General features: G+C 35.7%; 1 long non-coding RNA gene across 1 annotated transcript in view; it reads right to left on the minus strand.

Moving 5' to 3' along the window:
* Positions 1-19,911, minus strand: part of LOC131757282 (uncharacterized) — a 107,134-nt gene that overhangs the window by 63,461 nt on the left and 23,762 nt on the right. The gene's annotated exons all lie outside the window — the stretch shown is intronic.

A 19,911-nucleotide genomic window follows, 5' to 3' on the forward strand; every position in this document is an offset into this window, starting at 1 on the left:
CGAGTTCAGGACATTGGTTCACCAGAGACCTCCTGGCTCCACATAATATCAAATGGCAAAAGCTGTTCCAGAGATCTCCATCTCATTGCTAAGACCCAACTCCACTCAATGACCAGCAAGCTACAGTGCTGGACACCCTATGCCAAACAGCTAGCGAGATAGCAACACAACCCCACCCTTTAGCAGAGAGGCTGCCTAAAATCATAGTAAGGTCACAGACACCCCAAAACACACCACCGTATTGCCCACCAGAAAGACAAGATCCAGCCTCATCCACCACAATACAGGCACCAGTTCCCTCCACCAGGAAGCCTACACAACCCACTGAACAAACCTTACCACTGGGGGAAGACACCATAAACAATGGGAACTGAGAACCTGCAGCCTGCAAAAAGGAGACCCCAAACACAGTAAGTTAAGCAAAATGAGAAGACAGAGAAATACACAGCAGATGAATAAGCAAGGTAAAAACCCACCAGACCAAACAAATGAAGAGGAAATAGGCAGTCTACCTGAAAAAGAATTCGGAGTAATGATAGTAAAGATGATCCAAAATTCTTGGAAATAGAATGGAGATAATAAAAGAAATGTTAAACAAGGACCTAGAAGAACTAAACAGCAAACAAACAATGATGAACACCACAATAAATGAAATTAAAAACTCTCTAGAAGGAATCAATAGCAGAATAACTGAGGCAGAAGAACTGATAAGTGACCTGGAAGATAAAATAGTGGAAATAACTACCGCAGAGCAGAATTTAAAAAAAAAAGAATGAAAATAATTGAGGACAGTCTCAGACACCTCTGAGACAACATTAAACACACCAACATTCGAATTATAGGGGTCCCAGAAGAAGAAGAGAAAAAGAAAGGGACAGAGAAAATATTTGAAGAGACTGTAGTTGAAAACTTCCTTAATATGGCAAAGGAAATAGTCAATCAACTCCCGGAAGCACAGAGAGTCCCATACACGATAAATCCAAGGAGAAACATGCCTAGACACATATTAATCAAACTATCAAGAATTAAATACAAAGAAAAATTATTAAAAGCAGCACAGGAAAAACAACAAATAACATACAAGGGAATCCCCATAAGGTTAACAGCTGATCTTTCAGCAGAAACTTTGCAAGCCAGAAAACAGTGGCAGGACATATTTAAAGTGATGAAGGAGAAAAACCTACAACCAAGATTACTCTACCCAGCAAGGATCTCATTCAGATTTGATGGAGAAATTAAAACCTTTACAGACAAGCAAAAGCTGGGAGAGTTCAGCACCACCAAACCAGCTTTACAACAAATGCTAAAGGAACTTCTCTAGGCAAGAAACATAAGAGAAGGAAAAGACCTACAATAACAAACACAAAACAATTAAGTAAATGGTAATAGGAACATACATATAGATAATTACCTAAAATGTAAATGGATTAAATGTTCCCACCAAAAGACACAGACTGGCTGTATGGATACAAAAACAAGACCCATATACATGCTGGCTACAAGAGACCCACTTCAGAACTAGGGACACATACAGACTGAAAGTAAGGGGATGGAAAAAGATATTCCAGGCAAATGGAAATCAGAAGAAAGCTGGAGTAGCAAATCTCATATCAGACAAAATAAACTTTAAAATAAAGACTATTACAAGAGACAAAGAAGGACACTACATAATGATCAAGGGATCAATCCATGAAGAAGATATAACAATTGTAAATATTTATGCACCCAAAATAGGAGCACCTCAATACATAAGGCAAATACTAACAGCCTTAAAAGGGGAAATCGACAGTAACACAATCATAGTAGGGGACTTTAACACCCCACTTTCACCAATGGACAGATCATCCAAAATGAAAATAAATAAGGAAACAAGTTTTAAATGATACATTAAACAAGATGGACTTAAGTGATATTTATAGGACATTCCACCAAAAAACAACAGAATACACATTTTTCTTACGTGCTCATGGAACATTCTCCAGGATAGATCATATCTTGGGTCACAAATCTAGCCTTGGTAAATTTAAGAAAATTGAAATCGTATCAAGTATCTTTTCTGACCACAACGTTATAAGACTAGATATCAATTACAGGAAAAGATCTGTAAAAAATACAAACACATGGAGGCTAAACAATACACTACTTATTAACGAAGTGATCACTGAAGAAATCAAAAAGGAAATCAAAAAATACCTAGAAACAAATGACAATGGAGACACGATGACCCAAAACCAATGGGATGCAGCAAAAGCAGTTCTAAGAGGGAAGTTTATAGCAATACAATCCTACCTTAAGAAACAGGAAACATCTCGAATAAACAACCTAACCTTGCACCTAAAGCAATTAGAGGAAGAAGAACAAAAAAACCCTAAATTTAGCAGAAGGAAAGAAATCATAAAGATCAGATCAGAAATAAATGAAAAAGAAATGAAGGAAATGATAGCAAAGATCAATAAAACTAAAAGCTGGTTCTTTGAGAAGATAAACGAACTTGATAAGCCATTAGCCAGATTCATCAAGAAAAAAAGGGAGAAGACTCAAATCAATAGAATTAGAAATGAAAAAGAAGAAGTAACAACTGACACTGCAGAAATACAAAAGATTATGAGGCATTACTGCAAGCAACTCTATGGACAACCTGGAAGAAATGGACAAATTCTTAGAAATGCAAAACCTGCTGAGACTGAACCAGGAAGAAATAGAAAATATGAACAGACCAATCACAAGCACTGAAATTGAAACTGTGATTAAAAATCTTCCATCAAACAAAAGCCCAGGACCAGATGGCTTCACAGGTGAATTCTATCAAACATTTAGAGAAGAGCTAACACCTATCCTTCTCAAACTCTTCCAAAAGATAGCAGAGGGAGGAACACTCCCAAACTCATTCTATGAGGCCACCATCACCCTGATACCAAAACTAGACAAAGACGTCACAAAGAAAGAAAACTACAGGCCAATATCACTGATGAACATAGATGCAAAAATCCTCAACAAAATATTAGCAAACAGAATCCAACAGGACATTAAAAGGATCATACACCATGATCAAGTGGGGTTTATTTCAGGAATGCAAGGATTCTTCAATATATGCAAATCAATCAACGTGATACACCATATCAACAAACTGAAGGAGAAAAACCATATGATCATCTCAATAGATGCAAAGAAAGCTTTTGACAAAATTCAACACCCATTTATGATAAAAACCCTGCAGAAAGTAGGCATAGAGGGAACTTTCCTCAACATAATAAAGGTCATATTTGACAAACCCACAGCCAACATCGTCCTCAATGGTAAAAAACTGAAACCATTTCCACTAAGATCAGGAACAAGACAAGGTTGCCCACTCTCACCACTCTTATTCAACATAGTTTTGGAAGTCCTAGCCACAACAATCAGAGAAGAAAAAGAAATAAAAGGAATCCAAATCGGAAAAGAAGAAGTAAAGCTCTCACTGTTTGCAGATGACATGAGACTATACATAGAGAATCCTAAAGATGCTACCAGAAAACTACTAGAGCTAATCAATGAATTTGGTAAAGTAGCAGGATACAAAATTAATGCACAGAAATCTCTGGCATTCTTATACACTAATGATGAAAAATCTGAGAGTGAAATTAAGAAAACACTCCCATTTACCATTGCAACAAGAAGAATAAAATATCTAGGAATAAACCTACCTAAGGAGACAAAAGACCTGTATTCAGAAAATTATAAGACACTGATGAAAGAAACTAAAGATGATACAAACAGATGGAGAGATATACCATGTTCTTGGATTGGAAGAATCAACATTGTGAAAATGACTCTACTACCCAAAGGAATCTACAGATTCAATGCAATCCCTATCAAACTACCAATGGCATTTATTACAGAACTAGAACAAAAAATTCACAATTTGTATGGAAACATAAAAGACCCTGAATAGCCAAAGCAATCTTGGGAAGAAAAATGGAGCTGGAGGAATCAGGCTCCCGGACTTCAGAGACAGTATGATACTGGCACAAAACCAGAAATATAGATCAATGGAACAGGATAGAAAGCCCAGAGGTAAACTCATGCATATATGGTCATCTTATCTTTGATAAAAGAGGCAAAAATATACAATGGAGAAAAGACAGCCTCTTCAATAAGTGATGCTGGGATACCTGGAGAGCTACATGTAAAAGAATGAAATTAGAACACTTCCTAACACCATACACAAAAATAAACTCAAAATGGAAAGACCTAAGTGTAAGGCCAGACAATATAAAACTCTTAGAGGAAAACATAGGCAGAACACTCTATGACATAAATCACAGCAAGATCCTTTTTGACCCACCTCCTAGAGAAATGGAAATAAAAACAAAAATAAACAAATGGGACCTAATGAAACTTAAAAGCTTTTGCACAGCAAAGGAAACCATAAACAAGACCAAAAGACAACCCTCAGAATGGGAGAAAATATTTGCAAACGAAACAAGTGACAAAGGATAATCTCCAAAATTTACAAGCAGCTCCTGCAGCTCAATATCAGAAAAACAAAGAACCCAATCTAAAAATGGGCAGAAGCCCTAAATAGACATTTCTCCAAAGAAAGCATAGAGATGGGCAAGAGGCACATGAAAAGCTGCTCACCATCACTAATTATTAGAGAAATGCAAATCAAAACTAGAATGAGGTATGACCTCACACCAGTTAGAATGGGCATCAACAGAAAATCTACAAACAAATGCTGTAGAGGGTGTAGAGAAAAGAGAACCCTCCTGCACTGTTGGTGGGAATGTAAACTGATACAGCCACTATACAGAACTGTATGGAGGCTCCTTAAAAAACTAAAAATAGAACTACCATATGACCCAGCAATCCCACTACTGGGCATATACCCTGAGAAAACCATAATTCAAAAAGAGTTATGTACCAAAATGTTCATTGCAGCTCTATTTACAATAGCCAGGACATGGAAGCAACCTAAGTGTCCATCAACAGGTGAATGGATATAGAAGATGTGGCACATATATACAATGGAATATTACTCAGCCATAAAAAGAAACGAAATTGAGTTATTTGTAGTGAGGTGGATGGACCTAGAGACTCATACAGTGTGAAGTAAGTCAGAAAGAGAAAAACAAATATCATATGCTAACATGTATATATGGAATCTAAAAAAAAAAAAAAAAAAAGGTTATGAAGAACCTAGCGGCAGGACAGGAATTAAGACGCAGATGTAGAGAATGGACTTGAGGACACGTGGAGGGAGAAGGGTAAGCTGAGATGAAGTGAAAGAGTGGCATGGGGGCTTCCGTGGTGGCGCAGTGGTTGAGAGTCTGCACGCCGATGCAGGGGACACGTTTTCGTTCCCTGGTCCGGGAAGATCTCACATGCTGCAGAGCAGCTAGGCCCATGAGCCATGGACGCTAAGCCTGCGCGTCCAGAGCCTGTGCTCCGCAACGGGAGAGGCCACAATAGTGAGATGCCCGCGTACTGCAAAAAAAGAAACAAACAGAAAGAGTGGCATGGACATATATACACTACCAAATATAAACCAGATAGCTAGTGGGATGCAGCCGCATATCACAGGGAGATCAGCTTGGTACTTTGTGTCCACCTAGAGGGGTGGCATAGGGAGGGTGGGAGGGAGATGCAAGAGGGAGGAGATATGGGAATATATGTATATGTACAGCAGATTCACTTTGTTATAAAGAAGAAAATAACACACCATTATAAAGCAGTTATACTCCAATAAAGATGTTTAAAAAAAGATAATAACAATTGATAAAATAAATATTAGAGCAACAGGAAAAGAGAGATTTAGTCATAAAATGAGGTTAGCTAATATTTAATAAGCTCTTGCTTCCCTAAGGTGTGCCAGGTTCTTTATGAAAGTTATTAGATTTAATAAAGGTGTTAAAACTATGGAAAAAAAATATATAGTAGCTGAAATCTAAAAAAAAATAAAAATACTTGATACATATTAAATTTTTTTTTTTTTTTGGTATGCGGGCCTCTCACTGTTGTGGCCTCTCCCATTGCGGAGCACAGGCTGCGGACGCACAGGCTCAGCGGCCATGGCTCACGGGCCCAGCCGCTCCGCGGCATGTGGGATCTTCCCGGACCAGGGCACGAACCCGTGTCTCCTGCATCGGCAGGCGGATTCTCAACCACTGCGCCACCAGGGAAGCCCCATATTAAATATTTTTAAATAAACAAATGAATGGAGAGGTTAGTTTGATTTTAAAATGTTACATACCATACAAGGCCAATTACTGTCTACTCACAATAAAGGAGAAAGTTGTGCAACTAGAAAAAGAAAACAATAAAAATAGATAATATTTACTGAGTTCTTACTATGAGATAATCACTGTGCTACAAATACTATCTTACCTAATTTTCCTAAAACCCTATGCGGTAAGCACTATTTTCACCATCCTCATTTTGTAGATGAGGGAACAAAGGCTTAGAGTAAATTGCTAAATTCAAGAGCTAGTAAGTGGTAGACCAGACTTTTAAGCCAGGCCTATCAAATACCAGAGACCAAATTAATTTCCATATATTTGGTTTCCCCATGTTTAATCCATGTGACATATGCCCCCTTCCTTTGGGGTGAATGAGCCAGCAAGTATTGTACTTCTGTGCCTCTGTACTGGATTGGATTAAGTATGCAAAAGAACCAAAGTAATGCACTGTAAGAGAGACAACTTGACAAGAAAAACTGCCGCAGACTTATTCTGCTATCTATTTGATGAGTAGATGGTGTACTTCTGAGAAATATCAGGATATATGAAAGAAAACATTTAGGCAACTGATGTTTATGTGGGTGCAACTTTCTGGCTACAGCAGATGCCTATTGCTTCCTGACATCTGCCCTATTCCACTATGAGTACAAAAAATATAGCTGACAAAGTTGAATAGATTGTGGCTTTGTATATCAGTAAATTGTATTTACTGGTCCTATAAGGCATCATTTAACCAAGTATTCGGAAGCTGAAATTGATCTCTCAGGTACCATGGCACAGTAGAAAGAACATAGACTGTGAAATCAAACAAGCCTGAGCTCATAATTCTGCACCTGTCATTTACATGCTGTATAATCTTGACCAATGTTTCTAACTTCACATAGCTTAAGTTTCATTATCAGTAAAATAATACAGTATTTCATAACCTGCTAGTTGTTGCATGATTCAAACAGGAATAAAGTGTCTGACAAACAGTAGGCACTTAACAAATGCTAGCTATATATCCAAATCAAACCAAAGTCTGGCATAGTTAATATGAAGGTTAATTTAAGGTAGCAACTTGGAGGGTGTTTTTGAATGAGATTAACTTTTAAATCACTCAATTTTGAGTAAACAGATGACTTATGTGGGTGAGCATCATCCAATCAGTTGAAAGCCTGGATAGAACAAAAAGATTGGCCTCCCCAAGCAAAAGGGAATTATCTGGCAGACTGCCTTCCGACTTCATCTGTACCACTGGCTCTCCTGGGTCTCCAGCCTGCCAGCCCTTCAAATTTTGGACTTACTAGCCTAAATAATCACATGAGCCAATTCCTTCTCTTTCTCTCTCTCTCTCTCTCTCTCTCTCTCTCTCTCTCTCTCTCTCTCTCTCTCTGTCTATATATATATATATATATATATATATATATCCAGGCAAATTGACACAAAATTAACCATCACAAACACTTTGGGTCATTATTCTGGGGATCATATTTCTAAGACCTTTTAAGAAAACTTGTAAATTTGAAGACTGGTGATGCTGCTAATAGAGGGTCATGTAAATTGTTACACTCTAGGCCAGGAAACTTTTTCTATAAAGGGCTAGATAGTAATATTTTAGGCTTTCCAGGTCATAAGGTCTCTGTCACAACTACTCAGATAATACATAATGAAAAAGCATGGCTGAGTCCCAATTAATCTTTATTTATTGACACTGAAATTTGAACTTCATATAATTTTCACATATCACAAAAGATTTTTCATTTTCTTTTATTTTATTTTTCAACCATTTAAAATGTAAAATCTGGGACTTCCCTGGTGGTCCAATGGTTAAGAATTCACCTTCCAACGCAGGGGACGCAGGTTCAATCCCTGGCGGGGGAACTAAGATCCCACATTGCATGGGGCAACTAAGCCCACATGCTCTAGAGCCCGCACGTACCACAACTAGAGAGAAGCCTGTGCACCACAATGAAGAGCCTGCAAGCTGCAACTAAGACCCAATGCAGCCTAATTAATTAATTAATTAATTAGTATTTTTTAAAATAATTAAATAAAATGTAAAATCTACCCTTAGCTCCTGGGCCATACAGAAACAGGTTGCAATTTGCTAACCCTTGGTCTAGGTTGATAATTCTTAAACAGTTGTCTTTGGTACCTTGGGAGTTGCAAGGTTCCTCCTGATGGTATGTGATTCAAAATTGTGAGTTCCTTTATTGTTTGCTATAGGCTAAATAAATGACATGAAATGCTGCAGACTTACTGTTATGTACGTGTGAGCCTACTAACTAGTAGCCTACTAATAACTTATTAAACATTATTTATATTTAGTTATAAAAAACTAAAACTAATCCAATACTAGAATTTTCCCCACCTCTTACTCTTTTTAGCTTTTACAAAGATTATATGTTATATCACCCAAATTATCTCACAGAAATTGTACAACATTCATAACCATAACACACTGTACTTTTACTCCATACCACTTACCATAATTGTAATTAAATTCTTTAATTAAAGTATGTCACTCCCACTAGACTATTAGCTCTGTAAGATCAGTGGTCATGTCTATTTTTTTCACCACTACGTACCCAGTCCATAGCATAACTGGAAAATTGTAGGTGTCGGTATATATTTGTGGGCTGAATGAACGAAATGAATTGCTTCTGGTCGTTAACTGCTTCAATTCTTATTTTTTAATTATAAAGAACTTTTCATTTAGCTTCAACATTATCAATCCAGTTTGTTAATAGTTGTTTACCCTACTGTTCCTACTGATGTTATGCTTATACTAACAGTATTTTGGGTCTATAATTTTGAACTGACAGGTCTTAAGACAAGAATGAAATATTCTAATATAATATAATATATATGTTAATATATAATTATATATATTCTATATATTTTTATATATTTTAATATATATTTATATATATTATATAATATATTTTTATTATAATTATATTATATATTATATAATATACATATTATATAAATAATATATATTACATATATTATATTTATTTATTATATAATATATATATTATATATGTTTATATATAATATATATTATATATATAATTATAAATATATATATATTATATAATTATAATTATATATATAATTAATATAATTATATAATATATAATATATATGTCTAATATAATATAATGTACTAATATAAGTCATTCACACTTCTACTGTTAAACTGTTATATGAAATTCACTCCTGAGGGGATGGGGTGAAGGATAGAAGAGGGGAAGTTTAACAAGGACACTTTATTATTAGCTACAAGTTCTTATTTCAATGGAAAATGGTCAAAAGGTTTGAAAGCCTTTGTATTTGCAAGAAATGTAGTTTGTGGATGATCTCTTTTAGTCTACACTCTTTGGTTCAGGGATATTTAATTTCTAGATATTCTTGCTTCTTCTCTACCTCAAGGCTAGACTTTCAGAACATTTCTGCTAAGCCTCACCTCAGCTCCACTTGGGGTAATGCAACTTTTACTAGCTTGTTTCCAAGACAAGATTTGAGAAGGAAGGCGCTCTCCCAATTCATGATAATGCTTCAAGGTCATTAGCCCTCTGTGTGCTTTGTTTTTACAAACATGCAGGTGCAAAATGGAACCCCAGGGATGTTGGTGCCAACCTCCTGGTCTTAAAATCCAGGCCTAATGTGAGACATAAGAAAGACTTCCTTGGAAAACAGGACCATTGATCTGAATTCAACAGCTCTAGATACAGTTTTGGTCTATTCAACCTCAATATTTCTAGCATTTAAGCAAGAAAGATCCAATTCCAATGACTCTTATTTTAAACTATTTCACTAAAGTCAGCATTAAGGCAATTTAGGTAAAAACAAAATGTAAACAAAACAAGGAAAAAGAATGTTAATTACTTTAGGGAAATGTGTAAACTTCCTCTTCATTGAATGTTGAATGGTTATTTGTTCTAATTGCTCTTTAGTGAGTATTTATTGTGCACACTGGCAAGCTGCTCATTAGAATTGCTGATTCAAAGATAAGAGGAAAACTGCAAAACTACCAAAAAGTTCACCAGATCCTGAAATCCTTTATGCCCTTAACTCCTTTGGCAACCTTTGCACAGTTGTCAAGATATCTAAAGACCCAGTTCTGCCAACCCCCAACCTGATACTCTGATATGTACTCAGAATTTAACCTGCAAGTTCTACACAGATTGACCCAATTTGCAAAGTTGAAAAAGGTGGCTAAATTGTTTCTGACACTATAACAAGTCCTTGAAAAGAGATAATCTTGTTAAGCTGTGATGTCTAGTTATGTCAAAAAGAAAACAAAACAGAAGAAAACAAAATAAAAACTTAAGGAAAGGAAGCTTTTTTTGTATGTGTGGAAGTGTTTGTAAAGGAGAGAGCTTTAGCTTCCAGAGAGATGCTTAGATTTAGTGTCTCTTTCTTTCTTTCTTTTTAATTTTTTTTTTGAGAAAAAACAGTCTAGTACTGGCAAAAAAATCTGTTTTCCCTTCCATCTTTGGCCTAACTTACACAAGTTAACATCTCTCAGAGAGCCCCTTTCCACCTATCCAGATCCTACCTGTTCTTCCAATTCCAGCTGAAGTTCTTCCCCTTGCAAATTCTGCCTGAGTCAGTTTCCCAATGCATCAGCCCATATCGATTCCCTTTTTCTCTAAAGCATCATTGTCTCCATCACTTATTATATCTCTTGTTTCTTGGTTGCTTTACTTTTATTGAACTGTTCCTCTTCTCCAATAATCAAAGAATTAACTCCAGGAAAGCTAGGAGAGTGCTTTATCTCCTTTCAAACTAGGACAGGGATGTTATGAGGAGCTACTGGTAGGGTGTTGTGACAGCACTAACACAGACTGGGGGGTTTGGAAAGACTGCCCAGAGGAGATACCACAAAGCAACATTCTCTCATTCCTAGGCCTCTGCTTAACCCAATGATCCAGCCAAAGCTCTGGCTCTCTTTATCTTCCTTCTGACTATATTTACCTCTTTTTGAAAGCACATCCACTTTATACTCAATCCTTTTGGTTCTGCTTCAACTGTAAGTCTTTCTTCATTTCTTTCTCATAAGGGCAGAAAGGGCTGAGCTAGAAACAAGTCTGCTTCCAGTTTAATGGGTACTCTGATGTATTTTTATTTTTCTCTTATACATCTGTATTATGTATGCTGTGGTGTTACTGCATATGGATTGGTTCCAGGTCACTGGTTGGCAAACCTATACTCTAGTTCCAGAGTGGTATTTCACTTTCAGACTTCACTGTCTGTTGAGCAAGTATGTTATTTGTGTCAGGACAGAAGATAAATAAATAATATTGCAGCAGACATTCACCCAGGGATTATTGTGTTCTGCAAGGTAGTGGTAGTATTATATGTACTCTATGAGTAGATGGCTGAGGATAAAGAAACTTTATATATCTGAAAAGCATAGAAATAAACTTACAGGGCTCTTTTTCTAAATTAGAAAAGGGGCTTTCTCCTTCAAACAGATATTTGTATACCAATGTTCATAGCAGCATTATTTACAAGAGTCAAAAGGTGGATGCAACCCAAGTGTCCATCAACAGATGAATAAACAAAATGTGGCATATACACACAATGAAATATTATTCAGCCTTAAAAAGAAAAGGAATTCTGGCACATGCTACAACATAGATGAATCTTCAAGATATTATGCTAAGTGAAATAAGCCATTCACTAAAGGACAAATATTGTACAATTCCACTATATGAGGTACCTAGAGTAGTCAAATTCATAGAGACAGAAAGTAGTGTGGTGATTGCTAGGGGCTGGAAGGGAAGCAGGAATGGGGTGTTAGTGTTTAATGGGTACATAGTTTCAGTTGGGGAAGATGAAAAAGTTCTGATACGTAAGGTAGTAGTGACTGCAAAACAATGTGAATGTACCTAATGCCACAGAACTTTACATGTAAAAATGGTTAAAATGGTAAATTTTATGTTATGCATATTTTACCACAAGAAAAAGGGGGGACTTTCTCAATAATACTTCTCTCTTCCTCGAAAGTAACAAAAAGATGAAAGAGAAACTAAAGATGGATTCTGCCCATCTCTTCACTTGGCTAACCCCAGCCTAGCTGTTCCAATAATGAGTTATACAAATAAGACTTACCTAATTGTTTTCTTTTTAAGGTGTTAAAAAAAAGATATCTAGAGGAAATATATATTTTAATATCATTTTAAAACTCTTCTTTAAATCATTTAACCTTCACATACCAGGTAGATTTTTAGTTATTCTGCCCCTAGATGTTTCCCATACCTTTTGATATCTAAAATTCCATGTACAGGGACATAAAAATTGTATTCTACAATAGAAAATAAGAATTAATATGCACAGACAACTTAGGAGAGGGAATACATTTTCTTCAATTAACTAAGCCAGCGTTGCTGACAGTATGATCTTACAGTGTCTTGCATTACAACAACTAGAGAACATATTAAAATTCTTATCCTAGGCATACTGAACCAGCATCTTTGGGCTGATGACTTGTAACCTGCATTTTAAATTAGCTCCTCTAAGTTAAATTAATGTACACTGAAGTTTGAGAACCAGTAAACTAAAACAAAAGTAAATAATACCAGTTATATCTCCTTAGACAAACAGGAAAAGATGACAGACAGGTGGGAATCTGATCAGAGGGCAGAAACATGAGACTGTATACACCGAAATCAAAATTACAATGTCTTTGCCTGTACTCACTGATTCTTTAACTAAGATAGACAACATCGGGATGATGTCACAGATTTAAATAACAGAACAACAAAGAAGCAAAAACTTTCATGGGGAGGTACAATGAAGGGAACAATTTGTCTTTGTGAAGTGCTTTGTTGAACTTGAAGGAAAAGCATAGTGTGTCATGTGTGTAAAAATTAATAAAACAGAAACCTCAACTAACATAGAGTCAGAAGGCCAGACAATAGCAGAGCCCAACAGGAAGAAGAAAGACTTCCTCTTCTTGCTAGGCAAGAAGTCAGCCAATGAATGACTGTCACAACTCAGCTAATGAACAGCCACTATACTTTGAGCCCTCAATTCCTCCGATGGACTCATTGTTTACCACAGCCCTCCCAACTTCCATTTCCCCGTGTTTGAAAGCGTTCCCTCCTTGCTGTATGGAGATTTGCAGTGTGGTTCCCCATGATTGTAGACCTTGAATTGCAATTCTTTGTTGATCCCAAATAAACCCATTTTTGCTGAAGAAATATCCAGCAGTCTATTTGTTTTAGGTCAACATGTTTCAATGGCGGGAACAGGAACAGGGCACAGTCCCTTGGCATTTTCATCTTTGACCAGCCAGTCCAAACTCAGATAGAACTTTGCATTATTATATAGTGTTTACATTTTATTTGAATTCTTATGTAACTTCTATCCAGGGCCACTCAAAGATATTTATGCTTTGCTTCCTTGAAGTTTTCTGTCTCACATCTTTGAGAATTGTTGAGTGTCTTCCTGGGGCCGAAAAATACCATATATGTAGAAAGTGTCAAAGGAATTGAAAGAATGCATGAAATGGTTTTTATCTTTCTAGGAATAATATTTCTGTCAAAAAAAAAAAAGAGAGGAGGAAGGAGGGCTTAAAATCCAAAGCAACAAAATATTAAACAGTTTAAAATACTGTCAGTAATGCAAAAGCCTTAGTATTCACAGTCTTTTTCACAGTCCCAATATGTATCCTATAAAGAGGATTTCAGAACATTGAGACTGCAATATGTTTCATGGTCAATGTGGTTTGAATGATAAGGCTCATTTCTCTCCTCTTCAACTTTTCTAATGTCTATACTATGCCTTCATTCTGTCTTTTCTGCATGTATGTCTACATTTAACTCTTTACCTCCAAATAAAGAATGCTTCCCCTGATTGTAAGAACAGTTCCTTTCTTTAAATTGTAGTTTCATTGATGAGAGAAAATGATATCTGTTAGCATTTTTTTAAGTACTGTGAGTAAATCACTTCAGAGCAATTATCTAGGAAATGGTCATCATCACTCCCCACCCAATCCCTTGGTGTTTCATACCTATGCCACATTCCCAGGTACTCTGGGTTCAGAAAGAAGCAGCTGCCTGAACAGCACGTGAGATCATCCATCTGTGGCACCAGACAGAAGGAATGGATACATGGGAATCCATTAGGAAGAAAGAGCTTTCAGTTCTTCCCGGCTGAATTGATAGGAGAGGCTAGAGAGAGGGGAAAGAGTCCAACTTAATCAGAGGTTTCAAGCTGGGTGATAAAGAGAGTCATGACACCACCAGCAGAAATAGAAAAGAGAAGAACTGGTTTTGAGAGCAAAATGATGCATTTTCCTTGAGATAGAATTTTAAAACTGATGACTGGATGTTCAAATAGAAATGTCTAGTAGATCACTGCAGATACAATATTGCAGCTAAAGAGAGGGGGCAGGCCCAGAAACGGTGATTTGATCATTTTCATTTATGCAATGGTTATGGCATTATAATGAATGAAACATCTCAAGAGAAGGAGCGAAGAAAGACAAGAAGAGCATATGGATGGACATTTAAGGTATGAAGAAGAAGAGAAGCCAGTGAAAGGGACAAGAGAACATTGATCAAAGAAACTGGATAAGAACTATACTGACTCAGAGTTATAGAGGTCAAGGGAGAAAGAAAATTAAGAAAGCAGGGATCTCCATTGCGTGAAACACAAGAAAAAAGACCAATGAGAATGGGAACCAAGAAAAAAAATTAGGTTTAGAAATTCAGAGGCTATTAATATGAGCCAGATTTTAGGGTAATGAGGAAGTGGGCAAGACGGGTGATAGCACTGATCAACAGAAAGATAATATGCATCACATATATAATTTAAAATTTTCTAGTAGCCACATTTTTAAAAAAGTAACAAGAAATAAATGAAATTAGCTTTAATAATATATTTTGTTTAACCTAATTTCAAAAATTAAACTGGAAAATATCAATCTGTAATTAATATAAAAATTATTGAGAATTTTACATTCTTTTTATCTTTTGCCATCTTCAAAATTTAGTGTGTATTTTACACATCTCAATTTGCATCACATCTCAATTTGGTTGCTATATTTCAAATGCTTAATAGCCACATATGAATAGTGGCTTCCTTATTGGACAACTCAGAGTCAGAGAATGTAAATATGCCCCATGTAACACAGTGAAGACAGGAATGGGTTATGGAAACCAGTAACCAAAACTGCAAGTGGGGATAAGGTATCCTAAATGGATTATCTGAACCTCAGATGAGAAGTCGGACGACAGTGGCCAATAAAGGTCCTAGAAATGACATTTGGGAGCTAGAAGCCCACCTCCATCATGTTCAATACACTAGGAGAATGAGAAATGAGGATGAGTCCACTGTAAGAGGGTTAAGGGGAAGGTAGTCCTATCAGGAGAGAGTCATATTTGAGTTATGTTGAAGGGAATATTTGATTATGAGGAACAGCAGTGTGGAAATAAAGATCAGCCAAATTAAGACAAGCAAAGGCTATTATTCAGAGCTTGCTATAGAAAAAGAGTTAGCCACTGCTACTTGCATTTTGGCTGAGACTCAAAGCATGCAAAGGAGTGGGGAAAGCTTTGTAGTAGAAAAAGGGGAAGGCTTCAGGTATGCCTTGAATGGAGGCTGTTGGCATGGGGAGGTTGTAGGTTGGCTAACTAGAAGTGGGACATCCTATATGATTCGTTAGAGGTACATATTTGGCTTTATCTGGTTGGTCCTAAATTGGAATCAGGGCAAAAATTAGGGAAGCTGTCAATTATTAATCAAGTTGTGGGCATTCTGGGCAGATTGTAACAGGGGTTATCGTTTGGTTGTGTTTTTTTTGTTTTTTTGTTTTTTTACTAGTTACAGCCCCTGACTTCCTACCAGTCTGATTTATAGCAAATTGGCTTCCTGGGATGCTCACTATAGATAATGAGTCAGTTTCCTGGGCAGGTTGCTGCAAATTGTGGGTCAGAGATCTATTCATATATATGGTCTGGCCATCGTCCATTTGTATATTCAGTCTCTCAGTAGCCTTGCTTCTGTTATTCATTGTAAGACTGTGCTTTTGAATTTAGTGTAGCTCAGGAATGTCACATGTTAGAAGTCAAAAGACCTGAGTCATAATCTCCATTCTTTAACAATTAGTAATGTGACCCCAAACTCATCATTAACTTTTCGGTACCTCAAATTTTCTCATCCAAAACTGAAGAGGAATCAAAAGTTTTCAGCTACAGAAAATACAAAAGGAAGGCAGACAGAAAAAAGGAAGGAAGACACCAACCACAGAGCAGAGAAAAAACTAACAATGCTTCAATATAAATTAAATATAATTAAACAAGAAATTGTAGATATAAAAAATATTAAAGCTGAGTCTAGAAATGAACAAGAAACAGAGAAATGTGAAGTCATAGTTAGCCAAACAATGGGAAAAATTGGGAAAAAAAATGTATGTCAACAATTAAAACTAAATTACAAGATATCTATGCACCAACACAGGCAATAGGTGAGAATCAAAGAATGGCATCTGAAACTCATAAACAAAACAGAAGCTTAAGAAAAAGTGGTACTAAGGGCATTATATAAAGAAAATTATTAGAATTAGTATAAAGGTAACCACTAGAATAAAAATAGAAACCTTTTTACATACCAAAAGCAATATAAAGAAAGGACAAAGAAAACATAATATAATGTGAATGACAGGGACCAAAATTATCAATGACATTAACAAATTCAAACTCATATATTAAAAGAAAAAGTTACATTAGCTTACAGGATAAAAACCAATGCTATACCATATATAAGAGAAATCCCTAAAAGTTATTCAGAAAGTTTAAATATAAAGAGATGGGCAAAGGTACACACACAAAAAAAAAGCAAACAAAAAGAAGGAAGGAGTTGCGATCTTAATATCTGACAAGCTAGAATTCAGTACCTTAAGCATTAAAAAAAGTGACAATAAAGAACATGTCATTATGTAAAAAAATATGAATATATAATAGTTTTGAATATTTATGCACCGAATTTCATAGCAATCACTTTATAAAGCAGAAACTACAAGAGATGTAAGGAGAAACAGCCAGAAGCACACAGTAATGCACAATTTTAATATATCACTCTCAGTCCAAGAGGAGTCGACAAAAAATAAAGATATAGAAGCCCTAAACAACATAAGCAATAAAGTAAATTATGTGAATATACATCAGACTTTGCATCCCAAATATTGATACATTTACTTTTCAAGAGCATATAAACATTCATGAAGATAGACAATATATTATGGTCCAAAGAAAATCTCAATGAGCTTAACAAAGTAGAAATGATACAAAAATAATTCTCTCATATAAAAAATATAGAAATTAATAGCAAAATTAAAACATAAATAGGCCTTTCTATCTAAAGTTAAATAACTCTCTATTAGATAACCCTCAAGGCAAAGGGGAACTGAAATTTCAGAATTATTTGTAAAAATAATGGAAATGATGACACTATTTGTCAGTATTAATGAATGAAGATTAGAGAAAAAAATCACAGCCTAGAACAAACGTATGGACACCAATGGGGGAAAGTGGATGAGGGGTGGTGGTGGGATGACTTGGGAGATTGGGATTAACGTATATACACTAATATGTATAAAATAGATAACTAATAAGAACCTGCTGTATAAAAAATAAATTCAATAAAATTCAAAAATTCAAAAAATAAATAAATAAAATGTCCTTTTACATTAAAAAAAAATCATAGCCTTAAATGGTTATACAGAAAAAAATGAAAGGATGACAATAAATAAATATCCACTTGAATTAATAGAAAGACATTCCTTGTTCTTAAATAGGACTTATTTAATATCACAAAGATGTCAATTCTTCACAAGTATATAAAATTTTACTGGGGAGCAGTCAAAAATAAACAGAAAACAGAAAAAAAAGGGAATATTAAAAATAATGGCAAAAAGGGACTTCCCTGGTGGTCCAGTGGTTAAGACTTCGCCTTCCAATGCAAGGGGTGCAGGTTCAATCCCTGGCCAGGGAGCTAAGATCCCACTTGCCTCGCGGCCAAAAAACCAAAACATAAAACAGAAGCAATATTGTAACAAATTCAATAAAGACTTTAAAAATGGTCCACCTCAAAAAAATCTTTAAAAAACGAGGCAAAAATAATGAGTTATAAACAGAAAAAAGATTTAATTAAAAAGTTAAAATGTTGGTTTTTTGGAAATATTAGCAAAATACAGAATCCACTAGCTAATTAAGCAAAAAAGAAACACAAATATACAAAATAAGAAATGACAAGTAAACAACCATAAAAACAGGAATTTTTTTTAAAACCATAAGTTTGCGTGGTACAACTCTGCTAATAAATTGTAACACCTAGATGAAATACATACATTCAGAATATTAACCCTGATGTATATAAAATGTCAAACAAACTAATTTTCATAAAAGAAATAGAGACAGTTTTTCAAAACACTACCCCACAAAAAGCACAAGGCCAAAATGGTTTCACGAAGGAATTCTAGCAAACCTCCAAAGATCAGATTACCCCAATGCTTCTATGTTCCAAAACACAGAGGGAAAAAATCTGCCTATCCTCCTCCTAAATACCTTTTTAACTATGATCCATGCCCACTACCATTGCCTGAGCTCATAATATTTTGCCTGGATGCTCCATTCCTTTTCCCTCTATTTTTTTCCTGCAATCTGATGCTGGAGTGTTACCGTTTGAAAATGAAAATATGATCAAAATTTTATTTACTTTCCCAACTTAAATGTATTGGTAATTGAAGTCGTAGGTGTGAAAATTACAATGGGGAAAATTCTGCTATCATCTTAAACATGCTCTGTCTAATAAATCTGATTACTGATATAGTTTTTGGGTATGTGGGGCTTAAGGGGCCTTTGGTATATCCAGGCTGTTTCTTTGGAAGACATTATGGAATTGAAAAGACAAGAGAGCTGAGGATGGAATTCTAGATAATATATCAAAGGAAACTAAAGAAAAAAAGGATTTAGTGGTGAAAAGTTGAGGGTGTAAGACAGATCTCCCCAGTGATTTTGTGGGGTAGTCAGGTAAGTAACCATCTTCATTTTGAGAACCTTGTCTCAGAATACTTAGTCAAGGTCATATAACTAGCATATGATGTAGCCAGGACTAAAGCCCAGATTACCAACATAGCCAGAAGTCTGCACACACTGCCTTTCTTCATCTAATAGTCCTCAGCAAGTCTGTCCTTTGAAATGTCAAGTCTTCTTATACTGCCTAGTGTCAACAGCTCACTTCTCTTAAATTTTATTCTCCTTAAAAGCAGGAACCATATTTTATTGTACCCTTTAATCAACAAGGGTGCCTAGCACAGTGAAGCACTAATTCATGCTACAGAATTCTTGGGTATTATTAACTATTATTATAACACATATTTTCTTAAATCTATTAGATTTCTGTGGAGATTGGTACATACTTTTAAAGCAGTTGTGCTGTTGAAAATGTCAAACAATAATCAGTATTGAGGCTGCAAAGAACAAAGAGCTTTGGAGTCTTAAGAATTGCAATTTGGGAGACACAGATTCGGGTGAAACCGAAAGACTGCTCCGAAGAAGAGAAGCAGTCAGGAGTTTAAAAAGACAAAAGCCACAAGGTTGTTAACTTGTGAGAGAATTGTGATTGACTCTGATGCAAGTCAGGGGATATTTGTCCTTAAGGAATCATAAGTTGTTTTAGGGTGAGGATTCAA

The sequence above is a fragment of the Kogia breviceps genome, chromosome 5, assembly GCF_026419965.1.
Source record: "Kogia breviceps isolate mKogBre1 chromosome 5, mKogBre1 haplotype 1, whole genome shotgun sequence".
In the NCBI taxonomy this organism is placed as follows: Eukaryota; Metazoa; Chordata; class Mammalia; order Artiodactyla; family Physeteridae; genus Kogia; species Kogia breviceps.